This window comes from Python bivittatus, unplaced genomic scaffold (genome assembly GCF_059951505.1).
Source record: "Python bivittatus isolate LINGU-HERP-01145 unplaced genomic scaffold, Pbiv_v1 ctg000080_np1212, whole genome shotgun sequence".
In the NCBI taxonomy this organism is placed as follows: domain Eukaryota; kingdom Metazoa; phylum Chordata; class Lepidosauria; order Squamata; family Pythonidae; genus Python; species Python bivittatus.
This window is the reverse complement of record NW_028277035.1, coordinates 44,594,936-44,620,091: the sequence shown is the minus strand read 5'-3', so window position 1 is coordinate 44,620,091 and position 25,156 is coordinate 44,594,936. Positions and strand designations below refer to the sequence as shown.

Genomic DNA, 25,156 nt, shown 5'->3' with positions numbered 1-25,156 from the left:
ATATAGTGGATTCACAATCCACAGCACAAAAGCCTCAATATAGTATGTACGTCTTAGAGAAGGAACTTTCCATGTTCTTGAAAACAAAAGGAAATAAAACTGAAGTTAGAAATCTTTTTCTTCCAACTGTTTCCTATTTTTCACTTCCTGCTCCATCAGGATGAGTTATGCAAGGTTTAGAAAACAGCAATTGTCTTGCAATGGATCTTACCTTCTCTGTTCCCATAGGCTTGATCTGCTTTTCATTTGTTAAATGATAGATCAAGAATGGGCAACATGTGGCCCTCCACACATTGCTGAACTCAAACACTCATCAACCTTAGCTAGCCTAGCCAATTTTCTCCAGGATGATCTGTCCCCAACCTGCCCTTTAGGTCTTCCAATGATGCATCCATTGCCACTGTAATCAAGTCCCTCCCCCTTGTTGCTGGTCGTCCTCTTCTTCTCTTTCCCAGCATTATAAACTTCTCAAGAGAATAGTGCCAAATTACAGATACTATGTCTCTTCATTTGCCAAACTGATGTCAACTAAAATATTGATGTTCTCCTAATTCTAAAAGTCTGAGGTAAATTAATTTTGCTGTTTCCCAGACTAACACCAAGGAAAAGCCGAAGACCAGGGGATTCTGAAAACATCTTTTGATTAACTGAAGTCAGCTTTGCTAAGTACTACTAGCTCTCACAAGCTGTTTCTGTCAGAGATCCCCAAGGAAACATTATGTATTCAAAACAATGCAGAAATAATTGTTTGTGGTTATTTTTCTCTCTCCATTTTCAGAAATGAAGAATTATCAGAGCTATTTTTCCCAAATTATAGTTCTTTGAGTATAGATCTTTGTATCTGTGTGCATTTCCTTAGCAGTGACTTACTGTAGAATAACTGGATCTATATCCACGATTGTTGTGCCAATATAAGTCACAAGGACAAGTTTCATATCCCCCTAATGATGGCTGGCTGATAATATACGTTACTAGGAGGAAATGGCCACAGCGAGAAAGATTTTGTTCCAAGTGAGAGCAATAACTGTCTTCTAAGACAGAATTTACAAGCTGTAGAAGCAAGCTCTATCTCAAAGTTTTACATCTTATTTTTGAGTTTCTAATACTTTAGGTAACTATCTCTGACTTTTTATCATTGGGTATTACAATGCCACCATCTCCCACAGCTCTTTTAAAGCTGGAGTTTATTTGTATATGGATCTACTAAAGTTTGTCTCGAAGTTCCCGCTAAGTCCATTGCCCTCATTCCACTATCCCATTGATCATCATCTCCATCTACTCCAATGTTATCTCTGAATTATTTGCTTTTCTAGCTCCTCTTTATTTGAAGGCAACCTCTCCAAATAAGATTCACACTTCTTTCCGCTAAGCTTGCCTATTTGCTTTAGCTTTATACATAGCTTTGGGAAGTCAGAAGGTGCTCTTAAATTTGGTACCTCTGACCTTCTAATAAGCAATACACTAGGCAGTAGCTGAAACAGGTGTTCCTTGACATAGAATGAACCTGATTTAGTGGACATATTGCACAAACCCCTTAGCTAACCCTTATAATATAAGAGAACTGCTATTAAAGACATGTTTGGCTATTTCAAGCAAATATAAAATTCTATCTTCTTGACCTTCCTAGTCTCTTAAGGCCTCCATAATAACTTTTTTGCCCCTGTACTTCTTAGCCTACTGAAACCGGGCCTTTCATAACCAAAAGCTAATACTTTTATCTCAGTGTTATCTGAGGCCTTCCTTCTTCAAATATCTTTGTTCCTTTGTAACATAGGGCTCTTTTTCATGGCTGAGTTAGTGCTATTCACCAATCTTTCAGCAGACATCACTCTACCAATATAAAAATGGCTTCCCCCCTTTAGTAATCCCTATTTTATCACAGACATGATGGTGGGATATGGTGCTGTCCTTATTTCAGGGTTCAGGACAAATTATGATCAGGAATCCAGAGCTTCCGCTGGCTTTGTTTTCATCCCATCCCATCAAAAGTTACCAACCAGCAATAAAACATCCATCAATAGGTTTCCTTAACACAGACTGGGGAGAACACTCTGTTTTATGCAAGTGTTTTGCATGGTTACATTCAAAGGGAGCCCAGTCATCAGTTGATCTGAGATGACAGTTGGGCCCCTTTTGATTATAGATTTTGCATTATTCTAGAACAGCAGTAAAGCCATGTTCAAAACCAGCCCAAACAACAGCTAACAGGAGTAGGAAGGGTGGCAGCATGAAACAGCAGGAGACAGCTGGATCTTTTCTCCATACAACTGCATGATCCTGCTGCTGTAGGCCAGCTGTTTTTCAGGCTGTTCTAGATCTCCACACCAGGGATCAGCTTGGAGACCTGGCCAACACAGAAGGAGAGTCTGGTTTGAAAGACTGTGAATCTCCTGCTGCACAAACCAGTATATTCTTGCCCAGGAACCAGAGGGGAGGGCTAAGTACTTCCACCAGCCTAAAGCAGCCAATAGAAGCTGAGCCAATCAAAGTCTCTGGGAGTGAGCTAGCCATATTAGCAACAGGATGGTCAATGAAGCATGCCAGATTATATCCACAACAAAAATTGTATCAGAATAAGAGCAAAAACACTACATTAAAATCAGAACAGCTAAAGATGATGAAAGGTTTCCTGTGATGTAGGTTAACTTGGAGGTATAATGAAGGCAACATCCTGATGGATGCAAGAACTCCAAAGCAACATCAACATAAAAAAGAGCTTCCTGAGGCATGTTTGTACTGTAGATAGGAGCAAGTGAGGAAAGGCTTATAGTCTCTTCCCATTCATCTCTCAAGTGCTTCTCTAGCTCTATACCCAGTTGCATTTTAGTATGGCCCAATCATGCCCTAAAAGCACCAATCATTCACTGTGGTTGCATAACACTGTCCTCATCAGCCCATAAAAGAAACAGCCTAAAGTTGTTGTCGTCACCATCATCAGATCTGGGGGTAATCCATCTTTGACCTTGGATGGGGTTGGTATGCAATCTGGAGGTCTTCCTGGACTTGCAACTCCTGCTTGAAGAGCAGGTGCCAGGAAGACCTTTGCACAACTCTATCCAGTGCACCAGTTGTGCCCTTTAGACAGTCACTCAAGCCCTAGTCACCTCGCTGCTTGACTACTGCAACGCACTCTACATGGGGCTGCCCTTAAAGACCTCCTGGAAGCTTCAACTGGTCCAGAATGCGGCAGCATGAGCAGTAATGGGCATGCCTTGCTATAGCCATGTAACACCTCTGCTTTGCAAGCTGCACTGGTTACCATTTGCTTCTGAGTGCAATTCAAGGTGCTGGTTCTTACCTATAAAGGCCTACATAAAGCCTAGAGCTGGTTACTTGAGGGGCTGCCTGTCTCCCATAGCATCTACTAGGCTGCAGGGTTGGCGTGCTCCAGGTCCCTTTGATCAATCAATGTCATCAATCAGGACATCGGAAGCACTTCTTCTCTCTAGCAGCACCTGCCCTCCGGAATGAGGTTCCCCCTGAGATCCAGATGGCCCCCACTCTGATGTTGTTTAGAAGAGCCATAAAGACCTGGCTCTTCACCCAAGCCTTTAGCTTCATCATGCTCGCCATCTTTTATCTTTTATTGATTTGATTGTAATTTCCTTGTTTGATTGTTGTGAGCTGGGCAGAATCATTGAGAGCTGGGCGGCATACAAGTTTAATAAATTATAATAATAATTATTATTAGTAGTAGTAATACAGGTACCAACTATTTCCCCCCCTTTTTAAGCTGCCACTATCAGTTGAGTCCTGTCGCGGGCATGCCTCCTTCTCCTCTTGTCACTAGCAGCCTCCACTGGAGCTCCTTCTCTCCCAGCCTTTGCCTTCTGCTGTAGCACTTTGTTTCCTGATTTCCTTTCATATCACTCCCAAACCTATTTTTGAAATCCATTTCTTACCAACCTTCTAACGAAGTCGGGAAGAAGACAGGGCACCTTCACTATTTAGCTTCCAGAAGAGGGGGAATGTACTAGCACAACATTACAATAGTATTCTGAAATACTGTTTGAAATTATTTGGCTTTCATCATTTGCCCTCCTTGCACATGCCTCTGTCCCCTACATTTGTTCATTTCAATCCCTTTCTCTTCCTTCCCCTTGAAGTTACCCATGAGCTAATCCATTTCATTTATCATGCTCTACATCAGTGTTTCTCGACCTCAGCCACTTTAAGAGGGATGGACTTCAACTCCCAGAATTCCCCAGCCAGGGACCAGGGAGTTGCACAATCATGGCTGGATAGCCTTCCTCCTCATTGGGACTGCCCAGTCTCTTCCCATATGGATCTTTATTTCACATCCTTTCTCGGGAGATACCAAGCAGAATGCAGGAGGACGTGTTTCTTTCACTGTAGTTATGATGGTTTGCCATCACTCTGTGACTGACTGTTCACCAATATTTTAGCTGCTGCAGGGAAAGGGTAAATTGGTCATATCATAGCAGTTCAATCAATGACAGAGAAGGAGAACTCACATTGCACAATCAACAGTTGTTTAGATATGAATGCTTCCTGTGACACAAATTTATAATTCAGAGAAGAAGAAGAAGAAGAAGAAGAAGAAGAAGAAGAAGAAGAAGAAGAAGAAGAAGAAGAAGAAGAAGAAGAAGAAGAAGAAGAAGAAGAAGAAGAAGAAGAAGAAGAAGAAGAAGCAGCAGCAGCAGCAGCAGCAGCAGCAGCAGCAGTCGTCTGGGGTGTTGTGTGGCAGGTGCTTGTCTGTTTGAATTCTAAAGTCCCAGAGCACTTTAGCTTCTTCATTTTCTAAAACAGACAAAGGAATAGAAAGTGAAGCAGCCAAAGTGCTCTGGGACTTTAGAATTCAAACAGACAAGCACCTGCCACACAACACCCCAGATTTAACAACTGTTGATAAGACAAAAAAGTCTGGAAAATGGGCATTGCAATACCTGGAGCAGCAGAATAGAAGAGAAAGAACTGGAGAAAATCACAAAATACAAAGACCTGCAAATAGAAATAGAACAACTGTGGCAAAAGAAAGCCAAGATAGTACCGATTGTAATAGGTGCCTTGAGTGCAATCCCAAAACATCTGGAGCACCACTTGAGAACCACTGGCATTGACAAATCACCATCAGTCAATTGCAAAAGGCAGCTTTACTTGGAACAGCTTCCATCCTGCAACAATACCTTTAACACCATCAAACAACATCTGCCTATCCCAGGTCCTTGGGAAGGATGTGATAGGTGATAAAAATGCCAAATCCAGTCTAAATATCTGGCTGACTGCGTGACCAACCATCATCATCATCATCATCATCATCATCATCATCATCATCATCATCATCATCACAATAATAATTTTTTTTATTTACAGCCGAAAGACCTGAATAGAAAACAAATAAACCCCTTTAATGGATGATAAATGCAAGAGCCAGTAGTTAGGTTGTTAATAGTAGTCAAGGTGCCAGACTAAGAGCAGGGAAACTATGTTCTTGTCCTCCCTTAGGCACAGAAGCCAGCTGGGTGAAAAAGTGAATGATTAAATGCCACCTTCAGTTGTTTTACCACTAATGATAATATTTACAATGGCCCAAGAACATGTATATGTATATCGATGTATATAAATCAAACAAGAAATTATAGTACAAACATCTTCAACATTCATTCTCCCATTTCATGAACCATTAAAAGTGTTTAAAAAAATGACTGCCTTCACTCTCATTACCATCAATTATGCTGTGATATATCAACACCTACAACAAATTTTCCCTGTAACACTCTTTGGAAGCAAAAGATGGACTATGAAGAAGCAGGATAAGAAAGCATAATGAAATTTTAAAAATTTACTGTGGAGAAGACTCCCAGGAATACCATGGATAGCCAAATAAAGGGATTATAGAATAAATCAGCCCAGAGTTCTCACTCGAGGCACAAATGACCAAATTACCATATTTTGGATACATTATTTGAAGACCCAGCTCTATAAAGAAGTCCATCATGCTGGGAAAGGTGGAAAGAAAGAGAAAGAGGACAACCAGCAGCAAGGTGGATGGACTGACATACAGCAGCAATGAGTGCACCATTGGAAGACTTAAAAAGCCAGGGTAGGGACAGATTATCCTGGAGAAGGTCTGCTATATGTGGTCGCTAAGATATTGCCTTGATGGTGCATAATCGATCCATCCATCCATCCCTGATAATTAGGGTTTTCTGAAGTTCTTTCATTTCCATATACTGTAGTCAATAGCCCCAATATTTTTCAGTAAATTCCACTGCCACTTTGCTGGATTGTCACTGATGAACCAAAACCAACTAATGCCACCTTTAGAAAAAGGCCCCAGCCACGAAGAATATTTTAACTGTTTCCTAATTCTTTAAACTCACAAATATTATTTCTGATTTGTGCAGCTTCCCCTTCCCCCTATGCCTGTTAATCCTGATGTTTGGAAAGAAAGTAGCTTCTGCAAGCACTGGGCCATGGCATAATGGAGTGTGTCATTATGGCCATCAAGGCATTCATGCAGCTCAACTCAGGGTCACACTATTAACTCAGAGTGAAAGGGCTCATTATGCAGAAGCATTTCTTCAGAAAGAAAGGAGAGAGGATCAAAATCAAATCATACCCAGTCCCTCTACTTCAAGTGCTGTTAGTTGGTGCATTCCAAGGCGGGTAATAAGGACATAATCAGATGACATTAAGCAAAGGGAGATAGAGAATGAATTAAAAAAAAAATCTTTCAAAGCCCAATTAGCCTCTAGTGCAGGGACAAGCCACTCTAGTCAGTATTTAGATGATCTACAGGTCAAATGGCTGAAGTTCATCTTTTTCTATTACAGCTGTGACATTAAAACCTGGCACATTCCTCCCATGCAGCTTTTGAAAAGCAGTGTATTTTCTCTGCAACTCTAACAGGAAAAAGAAAAGTAGAGAGAGGAGAGGTATGCTGAATCTATTTTCCCTGAGCAAGAGTACATACAACAACAGATTTTCTTAATTTTATTAGTTGACATAATTTATTCTTCTTGAAACAGTCAGTGCCAATGAAGGCATATCTGTCTATTCAGGAACTTTTCTTTATTCACTGCATACATTTTTATCATAGGTTTACAAGCACATAGCTAAGTGCTTGCAGAGTTTTCCTTCCTACCATCTTCATGATCTCTGGCTGTTTTGTACTTACAGGATAGCCGTGACCTGCTACCTTCACTCTTATCACCTTCTTTTCCTTTGCAGGGTTTTTATGTAGGAACTCCAGTAATATTGCTGGGGTGAAGTGTGCACAAACAGACAAATATTTGTTGTGCAAGAAATTGCAGTAGGCTTTACCATGCAAAAGGAAAACTTGTACAAACGTGAAAAAGTATGATGAATATTAAGGAGAGTATATGGACAACCAATTATGCCTCTAATGTAAGAACAAGAAGAAAGAAAGAATCAACAAAAGGAGATTGCTTGCGTCTATTCTGCACTATGTTCTAGAGTGAGTTTTGTTAATCTTGGTGTTCTATTTTCTGGTCACATAAATCTATATAAGGAAAGGAAATATACTTTTTAGACACCTAATCAACTGATGACAATTTTGATGACTTACAATATAGTCATTAAAAATCATAGCTCAGGATAGTCATCCTTTTAAAGAAAATCCTTAGTAGGTCACTCCCAAACATGGATTGTTCCAAATGTTGTCCTAGCAAGTTTCTTGTTGAGAAATTGGCCAGAAGCCCAGCATCCATCTGACTCAAGTCAAAAGAGGAGCTTATTGGTCTTAAGGGAATACAAAGTGCTAAATATTAATGATCTTTAGTTGTTTAATTAAACAGTTTGACTAGAATCCTGTTAATTTCTGCTGAAGTTAATACAAGAAACATACAAGACTATCAAACTTGACAGTAGATATGGTAGGACAACCCTGACAGATTAGCTTGCTTCAAATTCAATAGTTATTTATTGCATACAACACATTTGTATTACTACTGTATTTTTCTCCATAAAACCACTTCCTTGTATCTATGGTTGTTAACAGACGTGGCATCAAATCTGTTCAGGAAGTGAACTGAGTGCCCTGTCAATCCATCTGATGGAATGGACAAATGCTTCCTATCATGCTACTCCTAGATGCTCCTGATTCAATGGCAAGGTTTGGGAGTGAGGGTCCTATTTGCTTCTTGCTCAAATCTGAAGCAAGATCTGGTAATAATCTTTGCTTTGGTTTCTCTGGGCCACGCAAATGCTGAAGAAGGCTGTATGATGGATTTTGACTTACTCTCCTAATCTCAGATTACATGTGTCTGGCCAATGGACTACTGTATGTGTGAGTCCCAAATTTCCCTCAATAATTGCAGGGGCAACAATTTGAGATCCATGAGCTACTCTGAAGCCTTTTGGAACTTCCTGGATGTGCAGGTGTCCTTCTGACTACACATGTTCCACCAGGAGAAATGCAGGATGGAGCGAGCAATCTCCTTCCCTTAGCTGTGTATGTTAGAGATAGGTTATGCAAGGCAGGTAGAAGCAGTTCCTTCACCAAAGTAGCTGGCATATTTGCTCTTTCTACGACCCACTGGCATCTCCTCAACTTTTGCCCGGCTATCTCTCCTCTGCACTGCACTGATGATCTGAGTTATTCTTCTTTCTACCTATTTGTACTCTGGTTACTTCTTCCCCTTGTTTGTTTTGGTTTTGCAAAAGAAGTTGCTTCTTCCTCCCTCTCAGCAAATCCTCAGATGGAAAGGAGGAGTGTGTACATGAGGATGTGTTGATTTGGGGGTGCATGAGGGAAAATGTGTGCATGGGAGAAGGATTATACATGCAGCAACCACATGTCCTTTATTATAAAGGACACCCCTTTGTTTCAGAAAGCTGTCCTTTAGATTTATTCAATTTAATTATTTATTTTCTTGATTTTGCTCTTGAATTTTTCTTTGTAAAGCAAAGTTATAAACATAAACACATTTTTTAAAATCCTTATGTACCTCTTTCAGATTTGCCCCTTTTTCAGGTTTGACCTTTCTTTTTTCCAAGAAAATATGCTCATTGTGATTCTACAAGATGCTAATCTAAAACCAAACAAACTACATAATGGCTTAGCACAGTGAATGAATCCAGTCTCCTCCATGATGAACACAGATAGGTGTTTTAGTGGTCTGTATATTGTGGGAACACTGCAAAGGCCAGCTTCTGCTCTTACATAGATCTCTCACTGCCTGTTCAAGATTGCAGAGCCATCTTGAGTTCCCTCTGTATAGAAAGATAGAAGGAGAATTCAAAATAATTTAGAAATGCAGAGGCAAAACAGAGCAGCATATGCAAAATCTTCAGCCCTTCATCTTTTTATTTGTTTCGTGTACCAGCATGATTATGCGTGTATGTCTGTGTTTCATGACTGTAATAAAGTTCTACAGGCACTTTTATTACTCCATTTCTTTCCTCCCTAACCCTCAAATCCCTCACTAAGTAATTATTACAACAGGGCAGAGCAGGCACATTTAAACGACAGTCACAACTGTTCGAGTAGATCACACAAATGCACAGAGGAGAAGGCTATCAAGGGCCACTGCTATGATCTCCAAAGGATATAGCTTCCCAGGACCAATGCTGGGGATCTGGGCAGGAAGATCCTCTTAACCGAGAAGTCTTGCTTATAAACTTCCAAATGAATCTGTTTGGCCACTGTAGGGACAGAATGTCAGACTAGGTGGATACAGTATTTGATCTGATCCAGTTGTCTAATAGGCATACACGCAGTTGCAAATTGTGTACATGTATCTTTTTTACCGTTGACTTCAATTCTTCATTGAAAGCACAGCACGCTGTGGTGTGCAAAAGATAGTCTTTTTTTTCATCATACTTCATTGATCAGTGTCTTGTATGCCTGATAAAAAAAGCAGATCCAGCAAGGTCTCAGATTCCTCCATTCTCTCTGCCATCGAAGCTGTTTTGATGAATTGGAAGAACGATTTCAGCAAGATGAGTTTAGTCATGTTGTTTTTACCTCCGATGCCGTCATAAATGTAAAAAGCCATTATGAAGATCACTAATCAGAGGCATGACCTAAACAGCAATCAGTCATTCCTGACATATCCCAAACCTGTGTCTAGGTAAGCATGCCATCTTAAAAGGCATTAGTTCTTCCATTAACATAACAATTCTTAAGTAAATTCATAACAATTATGTGGCAGAAAACAAAATGCATTCTCTCCCATGATCGGCTGCTTTCACACTGATTGGATATTTTGCGTAACCATGGCTTATTGAATAAGATACAACATCTGGGTTCACATATAATACTAAACCATAAATCTTGATTTACAATTGACAATAGATTGATATGCCAAAACTAACCAAATAACATCAGTTAGGTTAGAATGATGTCTGAACTCAGCAAATGTATAATAAATATTCCTATGTTAAAGGCAACAGCTTTAAATACAAATGGAAAATAAAAAACAGGTGTTTTAAAAATATTCAACTCTGCAGAGCTTTCCCCATAATATTGCAGTGATGCCAGAAGCTACATGTTAAAATGTTCCTTTCTGTATAAATGGAAAAAGTCCATGGGGCTGGTCCCAGATAAAGCATGGCAAGCAATAGGGCCAGAACAATTCCAAAAGCTTCACTGCACAGTCCTAGGCTGAGTCCAGCCCCCCGCTCAGGGCAGAAACCCCAATTCAAGCACCCAGACAAATACTGTCTCACCTCTGTTTGAACACATCCACTTGTTACAGATTTGACTATTGGGTCTTATGCTTTAACAGAATGCTCCAAGGGACACAGCACAGAGAGTCTTTGTTACCCTACAAAAGCTTTATTAATTACAATTGGTTGTGTCACATGCATACACACACACAAACACACATTTGTACTCATGTATATTGCTGCTCCCTGGCCGGGTGATGCACAGGGATTTGGGAAGAAAGGAGCACTTTGTGGATAATAGTTGCATGTGCGAGTGGGAGTCTGTCTAGCCCTTTCTTTTATTCCTTTCCCAACCACATTCCATCAGCATTCCATCATGTGTCACCTCAGCGGTCCATTGGTTGACCTGTTAGGTTGTTGGGTCAAGTGTGACTTGCTACATGGCAGTTAACTTTCTTATAGCTCTTCAGCTTGCTTGATCTTGGATGCATTTTTCTCTAGGATCAAATGTTAGGAATTCCCAACATTTTAGTTCTTGTAAAACAATGAAGGGGAGCCTGCTCTTTGTCTGGGTAATCCGTTCTACGTTCAACTGTTTTTACTGTTAGGAAGTTTATTTCTGTCACTCAGCTGGAATCTGCCTTCCTGTAATTTCAATCTATTACTAGACAACCCTGTGATCCATTGGGTCCTCTTTTGAGAGCAAGGTAGTGCAGTCTGATGTGGCCAGAATGAACATTAAATTTTAGGCTGACCATATTTTTTTTACCCCAATGCTGGACGGTCCCGTGATCATCTGAGAAGAGTATATATCATAAATATAAAAATAATTGTAGTGGCAAATGAACTTCAATAATAAGTCAATATTTACTTACCGAAACAGATAAACAGAATGACCATGGGTGGACAAAAAAGCAGTGGGAGTGGGAGCAACTTTTGACTTCCTGCTGACTTCCCATTGACTTTGCTTGTGGGAAGCTGGCAGGAAGCATCAGAAATCATGATCATGTGACCACAGGGACGTTGCAACAGCCACAACTTTGTGAATAAAACTGGTGTGAACATCGTAGAAATTTCAATTCCACAGGAGTAATGGATCCCAGATTTTTTACGCAGTCTTTAAGTTAGCAGATTTCTTGATTCAACAATCATTGTGGTATAATGCACTGTTTGGGCTAACTTGAGGGTGCAAACAGATAAACACAATGAGTGTTTTAATAGTATATAGATTCTATGTTCTATAGTCTGGAATGTGAGAGAAGAGGTTCTGGCCTCCTTCAGTGTGACATTCTTTCAGGAACTTGAAGAGTGTTATCATATTCCCTCTCAGGCATCTTTATTCAAGGCTAAACCATAACAATTTCCTTCAATATTTCTACAGGGGACTTAATTTCTAGTCTCTGATTATCCTTGTCCTTCTTTCAACTGTAGGGTGCTAACTATCCCACCCAATTCTGGGACATCTGCTAAGGTGATAAGCATTCCCACCACCCAGCAGCATTCGTGATAAACTGCAATAATATAAAAATGACATGTTTGTTATGGCATAACAGCTGATGCAATACATAAGTTGCATCATTTGCTTGGTGTCATCATTCACATGTAATAATTTGACCCCTTGCCCTCCTGCAGATACCTGTCTCCACCACTTTATCCAAGTCATTAATAAAAATATTGAAGAGCGAAGAGGATTGATTCTTGCAGCATCCCACTTGATACCTCTTTCCAGTTTTGATGAGTATGATTTATGAGCCAATTATGAATCCACTTAATTTTCATGCCATTTAATACATTCTTAACTAGCTTGCTAATCAGCATGTTGTGAATATTTTGTCAAATGTTTTGCTGAGAAGATATATTACGTCTACAGCATTCTTACAATCTATTAAGGAACCTGATTTTTTTAAAAAAAATGAAGTAAGATTAGCTTGACAAGACTTACTTTTTAAAAATCCATATTGACTATTGGTAAGGACTACATTATTTTCAAAGTGTGCAGATGAATCTGTTTATGATCTGGTTTATAATCTTCCCATATATCAATGTCAGACTAACTTCTTTGTAGCTTGCTGGATCTTTTTTTTTTTTCCTTTCTCAAGATAGGGACAATATTTGCTCTCTTCCAGTCATTTGGCATTTCACTAATTCTCCAGGTTTCCTCAGACTCAATACAGAAGGATTTGATCAGACCATCAGCTATTTTCTCCTATAGCCTCAGCTGCAATTCATCTGGAGATTTACTCTTTCAGAGTAAATAGATATCCCCTGATCAAACATCTCAAGCTTTAATTGTGCCCTTTACAATTCCCTCATGGAACACATACTTTTTTGCTGGAGAAGCAAAATAAGTATTGGTATGTGCTGGTTTTTGCTTTCAGTCCTTCAATAAGCATTTTGTGTAAACATACTGACTTCTACTGCTATATCTGTTTCTCTCATTGGATTTTTTTTGCAGTTTTAGTACTTTCTAACCCTTTTTAAAGCTCCTTTCCCATTAGTTTCTCCTTCCTTAGGAACCTAATTATCATTTTTCCCAGCTTATTATAATCAATTTTTTTGAAGTCCCAAATACATACCTGACTACTCTCAGTTTTAGCCCAGAACTGTTAGATTGGAAAAAAAAATGTTAAACAGATAAATAAATAATTTGTTTCCCTTAAAATAAAACTCCATCATTAGATGGTCAACTTCTGCCAATGTTTCCACTATTTATTTATATATTTTGATTTATATTCCCACCTTTAGTTTGTACAACTCAAAACAGCCTATATAATATTTCTTCCTCCTATTTTCCCCAGAACAACAATTCTGTGTAAACAGAAATAAAGTTGGCAAAAGTATGCAAGAACAGTTAGCAGAGAAAAGAGACAGGAAATGACAGCTCTGGGAATGGAAGAGACTTGAAATAACCCTGCCTTTATTCTGTTTGGCGTAACAGGGGACAAAAGGAAATTCTGGCAGGTTTTCAAATGTTGCTATTATACCCTACAACATAAATTAGAGTTCCAGTAGTCCTTGTGGGGTTCATTTGTCCCTTGCCTTTGAACAACTGGCACCCTGTGAGGTGGGTGGGGCTGAGAAAGTGACCGGCCCAAACTCACCTTGCCAGCTTCCCTGCCTAAAAGAAGACTAGAACTCATGGTCTCCCCATTTCCAGTCGAGCACCTACACTGCTGCACCGAACTGGCTCACTCTACTTCTCTTTCCTCAATAAAGTCATCCTTATTGATTAGTGTCAAGTCCAGATTTTTGTGCCTTTGTCAGCAAGAAAAGTCAGGGACTTCTTGGAATGATCATGCTTAGCAGGGTTTGTTTCCCCACAGACCTCGGGTGATGTCAGTCCTTTAAGAAAGGCCGGGTCTGGAAACTTGACTGTACAAGTAATACTGGAACTCCATTTTATTGATATAGGCTATAATACAGAATCTTGAAAGCTTGGCAGCACTGTCCCTCTTCTATTCTAGGCAGTTAAGGCAGACTTATTTGGGCTTTCTTTCTAATGTTTCCTTTCTGCCCTGGACTTATATCGTGTTTTGCTAACAACTTCTCTAAAGTCATCTCTATTTGTCCTCTACAGGTAATTAAAGCCACCCATCACTATGACTTCACGCCTCTGTGAAAGAACTGACGTTTGTGTTTGGAAGGCATCGTCCACATCATATTCTGGATAGGGCAGGCAACAGTAGACACCAACAACAATGTTGCTCTTATTTTTTCCTCCACCTATTTAATGCAGACGCTCTACAGTACTGCCGGGTTCATTCATCTGTATTTCTGAGCAGGAGTGGGTATTTTTAACATACAGTGCAACTTTTCTATTGCTTCTGCCTCTTTTGAACAGATTGTATCCCTTAATTTCTGAATTCCAGTCCTAGGAATCATCCTATCAGATCTCCATTATACCAACTAGATAATATTTGCCTTTCTGTTCTAGAGTCAAGCTCATCTTATTTCCCGATTTATTATATTTCTATGCTTTAGTGTATAGAAAATGAAAACCATTATGTGCTATTGTTGTTTCTGACTTGAGTGCTTTAAGAGGACAATTTAAACAACACTCCCACTTTCTACAGTGCACAAGTCTTTATTTGACTTGAAGAGTTTGTTTCCATTCCACAGAATTCAGCTTAAAATCCTCCTAATTAAATTTGCTATTCTTTGGCCAAAAATATGGTTTCAGTCCTTGTTAAATGCAATCCACCTTGTGCCAGAAGTCCACCATCTAGATAACTCAGACCATGGTCCCACACAAACCAAATATTTTCCATCAGCATCATTTGCATAGCCACTCACTGACTTGCAATATTATTCTTCCTCTTTTTGGTCCTCTTCCATGGACCGGAAGGGTTTTTTTTAAAATCCGTTCAATTGTGTCTCATTCTCAGAGACTGCCTGCACAAGTCCCAGTGGTTTTCTTGGCAAGGTTTTTCAGAAGTGGTTTGCTATTGCCTCCTCCCTAGAGCTGAGCGGCCCAAGGTCACCCCGCAGGCTTTGTGCCTAGGCAGGAACAGAATTCACGGTCTCTCAGTTTCTAGCCTGATGCCTTAACCACTACACCAGACTGGCTCTAATGAGAATAACAGCAGAGACCCTGGGGTTTTAAGCTTCATTCTGAGGTTTTCAAATGCTCAGGTGATACTGTTATAATTGTTTTTTTTTTCAGTATAATTTACCTCCCCATCTATTACTGAAAAGGGATACTTGTCAATGGACTTGATAGGTCTTGGAAGTTGTTCTGACTTGTCCTTGATCATTGCTCTTGGCAGGTAGCACACTTCATTAGCCAATGGTGCCCTGTTGGCATTCTTTTCTTTCAGTTCTTCACAGCAGTGAGCCACCAAATACCATGACTTTTCTCTTAGTCTTCTTATTGGCACAGATTCATTTTCTCTGCCTTAAGGAACCCACCTCCAAACTGTTCGGCTATGTCTCTTTCTCTTGCCCTGGATGTTATAGCTTTTTTGAGGTCTCCAGTATACAACATCTTCTCTGTTTCCCTCATCCACTGGGCTTGCTCCTCAGTTTGCTTGTTTTCCTTAGGGAGAATAGTTGCCTCCACTGTCAACTTCTGTGGTTGAGCCTCTTTTCTTTAAATAATTTATAAATTATGCAATTTATTTATTTATGTATTTATTTAAATGCATTGGCTGCCTAACTCCAATGGAATCTGTGGCCATTTGCTGTTCCAGTCCTTCAATTGATTATTCAAGGAATGGCACAAGCTTTTGCATTTGCTACAAATTCATGGTAGGTTGTTTTTAGGCAGGGATAAACATGCTAGAAACATTTCAGGTTGCAACTGCAATCTGCTGTTGGTTCAACTTCACTTTGCTTCTTATAGCACCACTGGCAGAAAGGATTTATTTCTTCATATTCATTCTCAGGTTCTCATGTTAGTCTCATACAAACTCTTTCCAGAGAAAAACTTCCCTGGCAAACTCCTGTTTCTTCTCTCTGTTCTCTCTCAGTCCATGAACATAATGTATATCACTTTTACATTCCGAACCAATGATCAGTTAGCACTGATAATAACCTTCCAAAGTTTGAAATGTAAAGATAAAACACCCCCAGTGTTTAAAAAAGCCAATTCTAAGTTTATGTTTATGTATTTATGGCCCAAAGACCCAAATAGCAAAGTACAGATATAATCTAAAAATTTGGCACTAGATAGAACAGTTTAACAAATAAGATAAATTGATAAATATTACATAAAATGTTTAAAACTCAAACGTATTGATGTGTTACTCAAGACCTTATCTTTTATAGCCATAGTTAAAAACTGGGCTGTTGCCACTCTCAAATTTTAAACTAAAATTTTAACATACTCCAAAATAGCTCTTCCTAGCCCTGATTTTAAAATAGGCCAGATAATATCCTGCTGAAAACTCTTGTAAAATTCACAATGCAATAAAAGACGATCTACCATGTCAGAGGGTAGGTCAGGATAGGAGCTGATACAGAGACACACAGAGACAGCACTTAAGCAAATGAGGGAATTTATTCTAAACACTAAGATACTTATGCTAATAAAGTAGTGTGAACTAATGTTATATGCAAGTGTCAATATAATTTACAAAACCTAGTATGTACAAACGTTTAATATAATATAATATAATATAATATAATATAATATAATATAATATAATATAATATAATATAATATAATATAATAATAGGAAATGTCCTACTTAATTTTCTCCCTCTCAACTCTCTTTTCCTCACTTTCCGCTTGTGCTTTATTTCAGCTTCTTTTTCCCCTCCTGGTCTTCACAATCTTTCCCCATCTTCATAAGCCTCTCCAGGGTTTTCTCCCCAGTCTTCCTCCTTGTCTCAGGGCCAGAATCTCTGGACTTGACAGCTCTACTTCACGTTTGCCAGGCAACGTCCTTTCCAGCAGCATCTCCTGCAGCTTCTGCAGTACAAAACCCTCCTTTCTCTGCTTTTCCTGGCTCTTTCTATACAGTATTCTATAGCCAGGACATATACATATCACTGTACAGGTGCTTTCTAGCATTTTCCCCTTTCTGCCTACATGCTCTTGGTCTTGTGCTGAGTCATCTGCCTTCCCTAACCGACCCCCCCCCCATGACCTTGGCACAGACCCAACCATTTTCCTTCAGCCAGGCACTTCAACCTGCCCCACACCCCCTTCCTTTCACAAACACCATTTCCAGGTCAGTACCATAACCGGGACAACATCTCTGAGAGGTCTTTTAAAACCTGCTGTATAGCACATTTGATGGTGACACATTTAGACTGGCTTTTGAAAAGGCCATTGTATATGTACTGAAGTGTAAACTATTAAGGTATGTAGGGAGCTGAAAAGTGCCTTTGTAATTTATTCCAAAAGTCACAGGTGAACACAGATGGCTTTTGCCATTAATTCCTGTACTGTTATCCCACAATCTTTCTTTAATACAATAAAATGCTGGTGCTGTACCCCAGGAAAACAAATAATCAGGATCAATACCAATCTGATCAATCTTTTGGGTCACCCATTTGAACCACACATCTACACAAGTATCATTTGGGATTTGACATAGCAGTCCTTCTTGTTTTTGAAAACTTATATTTAAAACCAACATTTAATTGTACTTAGCCAAGCTTTTGTTTTCAGTGGGCATTGCTGTGTTTCCAGGAGAATAACAGTTTGGAACACAACCTGGAACATTTAAAAGAGTTCTTCTACATCTGCAGTTGGGTTATGTTATCATTGACAACTGTAATCTAAATTGGAACTCCATATAAAATTTGAGATGCAATTTTTGCATTAAAAACCTGTATTGTTGCAGGAACAAATCTCCCTCCTTTTGAATAAAAGTACTGAAGTAAGGCCATCATAGTAGCTTTTGCTTTCAGAAGTACTGCCTTAAAATTATGTTGCCAGGACAAAAAATGATTAAATAAAATGCCAAGATAATTAAAATTCTTGACTTGTGTTATCATATGAACTTTCCAGCTAATTTTTGTTTCTCAAAATCCAAAATTTTAGTTTTATCATAGTTTGCAATACTATTATTATCTTGATTATCTTGACAATACTTGACTAGTGCTTCAAGTAGACATTTCAAACTCAATCTAGTATATAAAAGAAGAACAACATCATTTGCATATAACAAAGCACACAATTCCTTTTGGCTAATATTGGACAATGGCCATCAGCCTGAAATTGTGTGGTCTCCAAATCATTGCCACAGATATTAAATAGTGTTGGGGCCAGAATACAACCTTCTCTTACACCCTGATTCATTATTATGTTGCCTATAAGTATTTCTTTTCTAATAGAGGTGAATATGTGTAGCTCAGGGTTGAACTGTGGAGTCCTTGGGGTTCTCTGAGCTTGGTTCTTTTCTTGCAAATGTTTCATTACCCGGCTAGGTAACATCTTCAGTGCTAAAATGGGGTGGGGTTTGCTCTCTATTTATGTGCTGTGGCCTGCCTTGCCAGTGCTGGTAAGGGTGGGGGTTTTGTTCTGCTCCTCTGCTCCTTTCTTTTCTTTTCTGTTCCATCTAACTGCATTATACTACTGTATCTTGATATAATGCCTATATTAAATATGTAAGACATCTGTCAGGAACCAAATTCCCTAATTTAACCAGAGTTTGGTTCTGTTAACAAAATCAAAGGTTGCCTTAAGATCTATAAATACAGCAAGTAATTTGCCTTTCACAAAAATAGAATATTTTCCAGGTGGGTAGGTAGGTAGGTAGGTAGGCTGATGTAAAACACTGATCATTCTCTAACTTGAGAATTCAAAAACATTTAATACACATATTGTGTTAACATCCCAAATTAGGTGGAAAGTTCATCACATGGATTGGCCATGTTTTCATTAGACAAGGACATGGGCTGCTGGGGTCTTCAGCTGACTGTGGTGTGAGAAGAAAGACATTTTGGCCTGTGAGTGTTGCTTTGGTTCCAACTAGAATGGGGGAATCCCATTCCTGCTATGTACAGTGGTGTTTTATCTTTTGTCTTTTCTTACAGGGCTGCAATTTTTCAGCCCCATCAAAGGATACAAATGCAAATATGATTCTAGGTGGTCTTAAAGTAATGTGGATACTCTCCTGAGAATACATGCCAACAGTTATGATTGGGTTTATATATTGTGCTAACAGTGGTGTCTACAGTGAGCAAAGATTTCACCAAAATGGTAAAACATATATTATGATGTCACGACACAAGCTCTGCCCATTAGAAGCTTGCTAACAACTTCACAATGCAAGTGCAAAGGGGCACTGGGATCCAAATTTTGTTCCTGTGCAGATGCCCGTATGTACTATGTCATCACACGATTGTTCCACATGATGCTATGCAAACCCATCCAAATGTGCTTTACTCCATAATATATAAAGAAATTATTGCTAAGCATGATATGCAAATCCTGCCTGTGGGTTTTTCCACATCTGCATTAATCAAGGCACATTTGCCCAAATTTATTCATTTGATCCCCAGCCCATGAATGAGGCAGGCCTACTGGCCTTTCCCACTCCAAGTTAGAGTCGGCAGAAAATGTCCTCACTTAGCAACCACAGTTGGGACCGGCAACTTTGTCACTAAGCAACATGGTTGCTAAGCAAAACATCATGTGACTGCAACAGACTTACAACCTCACTTCCGCTGCGGTCATTAAGCAAATCACTGCAGGTTGTTAAGTGACACATCACGTGACTGTGACTTGTGATTTTACTGCCAGTTTCTCCATTGACTCTGCTTGTCGGAAGCTGGTTGTGAAGCATGCAAATGGCGATCGTGTGAACCTTGGATGCTGCAACAATGTAAGCATCCACTGGTTGCAAAGCACCTAAATGTCGATCACCCCAAAGGGATGCTGCAACAGTCGTAAATGCAAGGACTGGTCATAAAGTTACTTTTTCAGTGCCACCATAACATCAAACAGTCACTAAACAGGGCAGCCATTAAGTGAGGTCTACCTGTACCAATGTGAATTTTTTTTTTTTTGGTCTGCGCTCAGTCATTGCTGACCCTGCAGTGACTGCTTGGACGAGTCCTTGCAGTTTTCAAGGCAATTGTTTTTCAGAAGTGGTTTGCCAGAGCCTCCTTCCTAGAGCAGAGCCCAGCTGGCGAGCGCAGGAGGCGGGGTTTCCGTTGCTTAGCGCCCTTTTTGGGCGCGCGCGGTTTTTTGCGCTTACTGGCAACTGCTCCCAACTCCTTTTTGTATGCCCCGTTATTGATTCCTAGCCTCTCTATATTGTCTCTATTCTGGTTCACTAACAAATGGTGATTTTGAATATGCAGTATGTGATAAGCCAAGCAATTTGCTGGTTCTTCCAGCTTTGCCATCCTTCCCCTTCTGCACATCACCAGCGAGTGGGAAAGACATCTACCCACCGCAACACTGCTGCTGGAATGGAGTATGTCCAGCTACAGGACCCTATCATTTCTAAACTTCTTCCTTTCTGTAAATCCCAATCTGACATAACAGAGCTCAACAAAGTTAAAACAAAAGGCAAAAATAGATCAAAGTCACAAAAGAGGCTGAAACAGCAATTTTACATAAGATTTCTTCCCCCTTTATAGACCACAAATGCTGACTTCCAGATTCCTCTGAGGAGCAATAGAAGAAGTTGGTGCTTCATTCCACTGCTTGGCTGTTTCAGTCTTGCACTAAAGTAGCAAAGGCTGTAGCGTTAAAGTACTGCCTGCTGAGCCCCCTTGCTCTCTCATGCAGTTTTGGTAAGCTGCCAGCACACCGCTGCTGTGTTCAGCTCTTTAGGCAGAACACAGCAGAACAGCAGCAGCGAAGGCTAACCAGAGACCAAGGAGGGTGCCCACATCAGCCTGAAATAATCAATAAACATTGCTCTGACCACCACTATTGGTCACTTGACCCCACCTCCAGCAAAAATGGAAGGCAAGTATATATTAGATGTGTACTGCATGCCATTGGCTGCTTATAGCTTAAAAGGGACAAGATATTATTTTAATATTAGTGCTGCTAAAAGACAATGTAAGGCTGTTTTACTCATGGTCTGGGGATAAGATGAAAGCAAAGTCATGGGGACATCCCCCTCCAACAAAAAAGGATATGGTTGTATCATTATTAGGCACAAGTGAGGAAAGGCCCTTAGCTGTACCAGTGTACAGAGGCCAAGCAGAATAGTGATCAGCAATGGGGACAACAAATTTCATGCCAGTGCAGTTTCCTGTTGACCAGGATGGGTCGATAGCACTGTGTCAGTAGTATGGAAAGGCCCTATGTGTCAGTATGGAAAAAGGACCTTCCCTTTTATTTGTGACGTTCTCACAGAAGTGGCACCAACATTACTATCTTATTCTGTAAAACCTTTTGGTTTATCTGGACTTTAGTTCATTATTTGTTCTTTCCTATTTTATTACTTAAACCTTTTAAACTCTTAAACTAACATAATGATAACTGTGTTTAATTTCCACTGCATTTCAGCATTTTTTGGTATTGATTTATATACTACCCTAACATCTTTCAATGCAAGGCAGTTTAACAATAGTTTGTCAACGACCACCACCACTATCACCACCATAAAAAGTAAAAGTAAAATCCATAGAAACAATGCCTTCATCAGGCAACTGAAGTACACAATCATTACAGGTTTCAAGAACTCTTCATCTAGCAAGTGGCTGGGGATGAGGAGAGCAGGGAGGAGAAAAATGGGTGACGTAGGAGATATCTTTGTGCTAGTCAATATGGATAGTTAATGTTGGGTGGCATCGTTGGATATGCAAATTGGTCTTAAGAGATGCAGAAGCGGTAAAATTTGCTGGGAATAAGCAAATGTAGGTAGTCCTCACTTAACGACCGTTCATTTAACAATGGTCCGAAGTTACAATGGCTTCCAAAAAAGTGCTTTATGACCTGTACTCGCAACCATTGCAAACCATCACACCACCCCTGGAGTCACGTGATTGCAATTTGGACACTTGGTAACCACCTTGCATTTACAACTGGTTACAGAGTCCTGCAGTCATGTGATCATGATTTGCAACCTTTTTTGCCGGTTTCTGGCAAAAAACATCCATTGGGGAAGCTAGATTCCCTTAATGACCATGTGATTTGCTTAATGACCATCGTAAAAATGATAATAAAATCAGGTCTGGTCACATGGTGACTCACTTAATGACCACCCTGCTTAACGACCAATTTTCTGGTCCCTATTGTGGTTTTTAAGTGAAGACTACCTGTTTTTATAAATTCTCCATTTCTAAATATAGAGTTTTCAGAATTAAAAGAATACAGAAAATTCATCTGCTAGCAAGGCGCTGAAAATAAACTGAGATTGTTTTGTCCCTTGTTAGTTATGCTGCTGGGTTCACATACTATACTAAGCCATGGTTTGCTTTAATCATGGTTTATTGAACACAAGACAATGGCTAGATTCATCATGGTACACCTTAAATTATGAATCATAATGGATGGGTTTATGCAACACCTTAAGTCAAAGGCAAATAAACTATATTACATGTGAATTCAGCCACTGTGTAATACCCCAATATGCCTTCAATATTTCTTTCCCAGAAAAACATTCTTGAAAGTATTGTGAGTAAGCTTAGGGTAGCTGTGAAAACATTTCCTGTGCTCAGTCTGCAAAAGGAAAGAGCATAAATGGTAAGACCCAATAGGAGAGAAGGGTAAGATGGAATGAGGAGGAAATATTCCCAGAGGGTTAAGGAATCTGGATCTTTGTGAACTACAATTCCCAGCAACACTAGCTGGCTTGGGCAGTGGATGATGGGAGTTGTAATGCAGTTACATCTGGAGGGCTCTAGGTTCTTCACCCAAGCTATCATTGGGGAAATCACCCTCAAAGGAAACTAATGTTTCTCAGCACTAAAACCTGAGAGGAAAAACAAGTGGGGACACTGATGGAGGGGAGCTCTTGTTCTACCTCATGCAGATGTCAGTTAATTAGAGGAGAAGGTTATATCATTAGTGGCCAAATCGATACAAAAAAGATTAAGAGCTTTAGACAGCAAGCCCCTGTGCTTTCCATACAGCACCCGGGGCTGTATTTAGTTAAAACTCAATATACATTAGCAAGGCAATCAATGTAGAGTTGCACTGGGATGTCTTCTTGAAATACTTAATTGGACTCTTTCTAGAATTATCAATGCTACCCAAGACGTCAGCTTTAAGCAGGATTGCTCTCATATACGATGTACAACCCAGAGCCTGGAAAGCAAAAATCTGCTCCTTGTAAATTTTCTTTCCTTTTGGATGCCTATTAATAATTATTTTCTCTCCAAAACTGCTTGGTCTTGAATGATTTAACAAGCATGTTTGCCAAGAAAGGAGAGGCTCTCAGAGCTATTTATGGTGGCCAATTATGTCCCCTCTCCTTCTACAGCCTTGATTAGCCTCCTTTCCCAGGCCTAAATAAGATTTTTTGGATATTTTTTTCTGAACACAAGAAATAAGGGCTGACAGCCAACCATTTGTCTTGAATTTATGTTCTAAAAAGAACACAAGTCAAAGTATAGAACTTGCTTGAAATCATCAGGTCAATAAGCAGAAAATGCCAAATCAATAACATCTATGACTGGCTGATATCTGACATTGCAATATTATGTGAGGCTGCACAAATGGCCCTAATAACAACAATGCTTTTAAAAAGTTTCCGTCATATTTATTGGATGTTGAAGTGCATCGCAAAGACTTCTCTAAGTTTGCCTTCTGCACTGCACCCAGAAAGAACTAGCGTACTAGTATGTGGTAGGCCTCAGAGCCCCTGTCCGAACTGAAGGACAGCAGGAAGGCTCAAATAAAATATTTCAGACATCATTTTTATGTAGCAAAGCAGTTCTAGAGAACATCATATAAGAAACAGAAATCTAGGGCAGTGGCTGCCTTCATGAGTTGCACAGCTTAAGCCACACTCCTTTGTTGTACATCCCTGTCAGAGGATGGGAAAGGAGGTGGGACCTTTCCAGCACACATATTCTTCTTCTCTAAATTACAGTGATGTGCACTGTTACTTATTTGCTTGTGGGCATGCTATGGCTCTCATCAAACTGGAGTTATTATTTTCATTCTTTCCAACTCAACAGAATATAGGAAAGAAATGATAAAGAGGCTCTGTATTCTATCCATCAACAGGATCACTGAAAACAGAATGGAATGGGACCAAATGTGGTGCGGAAAGAGAAGATCAGGGGTGAAAATGGGCTGAATCCCCCTAGGGGCTGTGGAGAACAACACGCTGGAACAATTCCCACAATGCAACCCTGTGGGAAAGGCAACTGGCAATGGCTGGGAACATTAAGGACTGCTCCATTACAAGCCCCCTCACTCCTGATCACATGACACAGCATGGAGCATATGCAGCCTATCCTGTGCTCCCCAGTACACACACACGAACACCACAAAGATGCAACATGAGAGGAAAGGAGAAACATGCATAATTGATACAAGAAGTTACTCGTTATACAGAAGAAAATTCTACCCTATGCCCACTGCCAGAAAAAGGGTTGAAAAGAATTCCAGAAGCCATGTTCTGCATTTTTCCCTAACCTATGTTTTTGTATGTTGTGTTTCCAACAATACAGTTATGTGATCGAACCAGACCTCCGGCATTCAACTCTTCCTCCTCCTGAGTGGCCTCTGCATTTCATCCCCAAAGTCCTGTCGTGACAGCCCCACATCCTGCATTTCAGTGGTTACTGCCTTAACAGTAGTTTGACACAGAGAAATGCAACAGGTAAAATTTTTCTGGCTGTACGTGCAATTAAAAGCAGAGATTCATTTTATTTTAACCTTTTCTTCTTTACTCTTGTGTTTCAAGTAAAAACAACCCCAGTAGAAACAATTTATTGGTGCAGTAAAGCATGCTTTTCTATAGAGTACCAGTTCTTTGGAACAGCCTCACTAGTTTGCTGGTTTAAATTAGAGACACAAGAACCAAAAAGAATGAAAGCATGAAAACAAAAGTGATGAAATCATTTTATTTTATTGTTGTGAGAGCACAGCAAAGGGCATAACTTTGTGGTTTTGAGACATTTTAGCATTGTCTAAACACTTAAGTAAATGAGCTTCTTTGACAGACTACACCAGCCCTCTTCCTGGCCA

General features: G+C 39.8%; 1 long non-coding RNA gene across 3 annotated transcripts in view; it reads right to left on the bottom strand.

Moving 5' to 3' along the window:
- The window catches only part of LOC112540294 (uncharacterized), an 84,916-nt gene that overhangs the window by 25,795 nt on the left and 33,965 nt on the right, over positions 1-25,156 (bottom strand). For 2 of the 3 annotated variants that reach the window (XR_003084353.2, XR_015794828.1), the window contains exon 8: positions 6,587-9,198. The exons of the other annotated variant lie outside the window; for it this stretch is intronic. This is a non-coding gene — a long non-coding RNA (uncharacterized LOC112540294). Of the gene's footprint in view, positions 1-6,586; positions 9,199-25,156 lie in introns of those variants that run through there. 3 annotated transcript variants of the gene reach the window in all.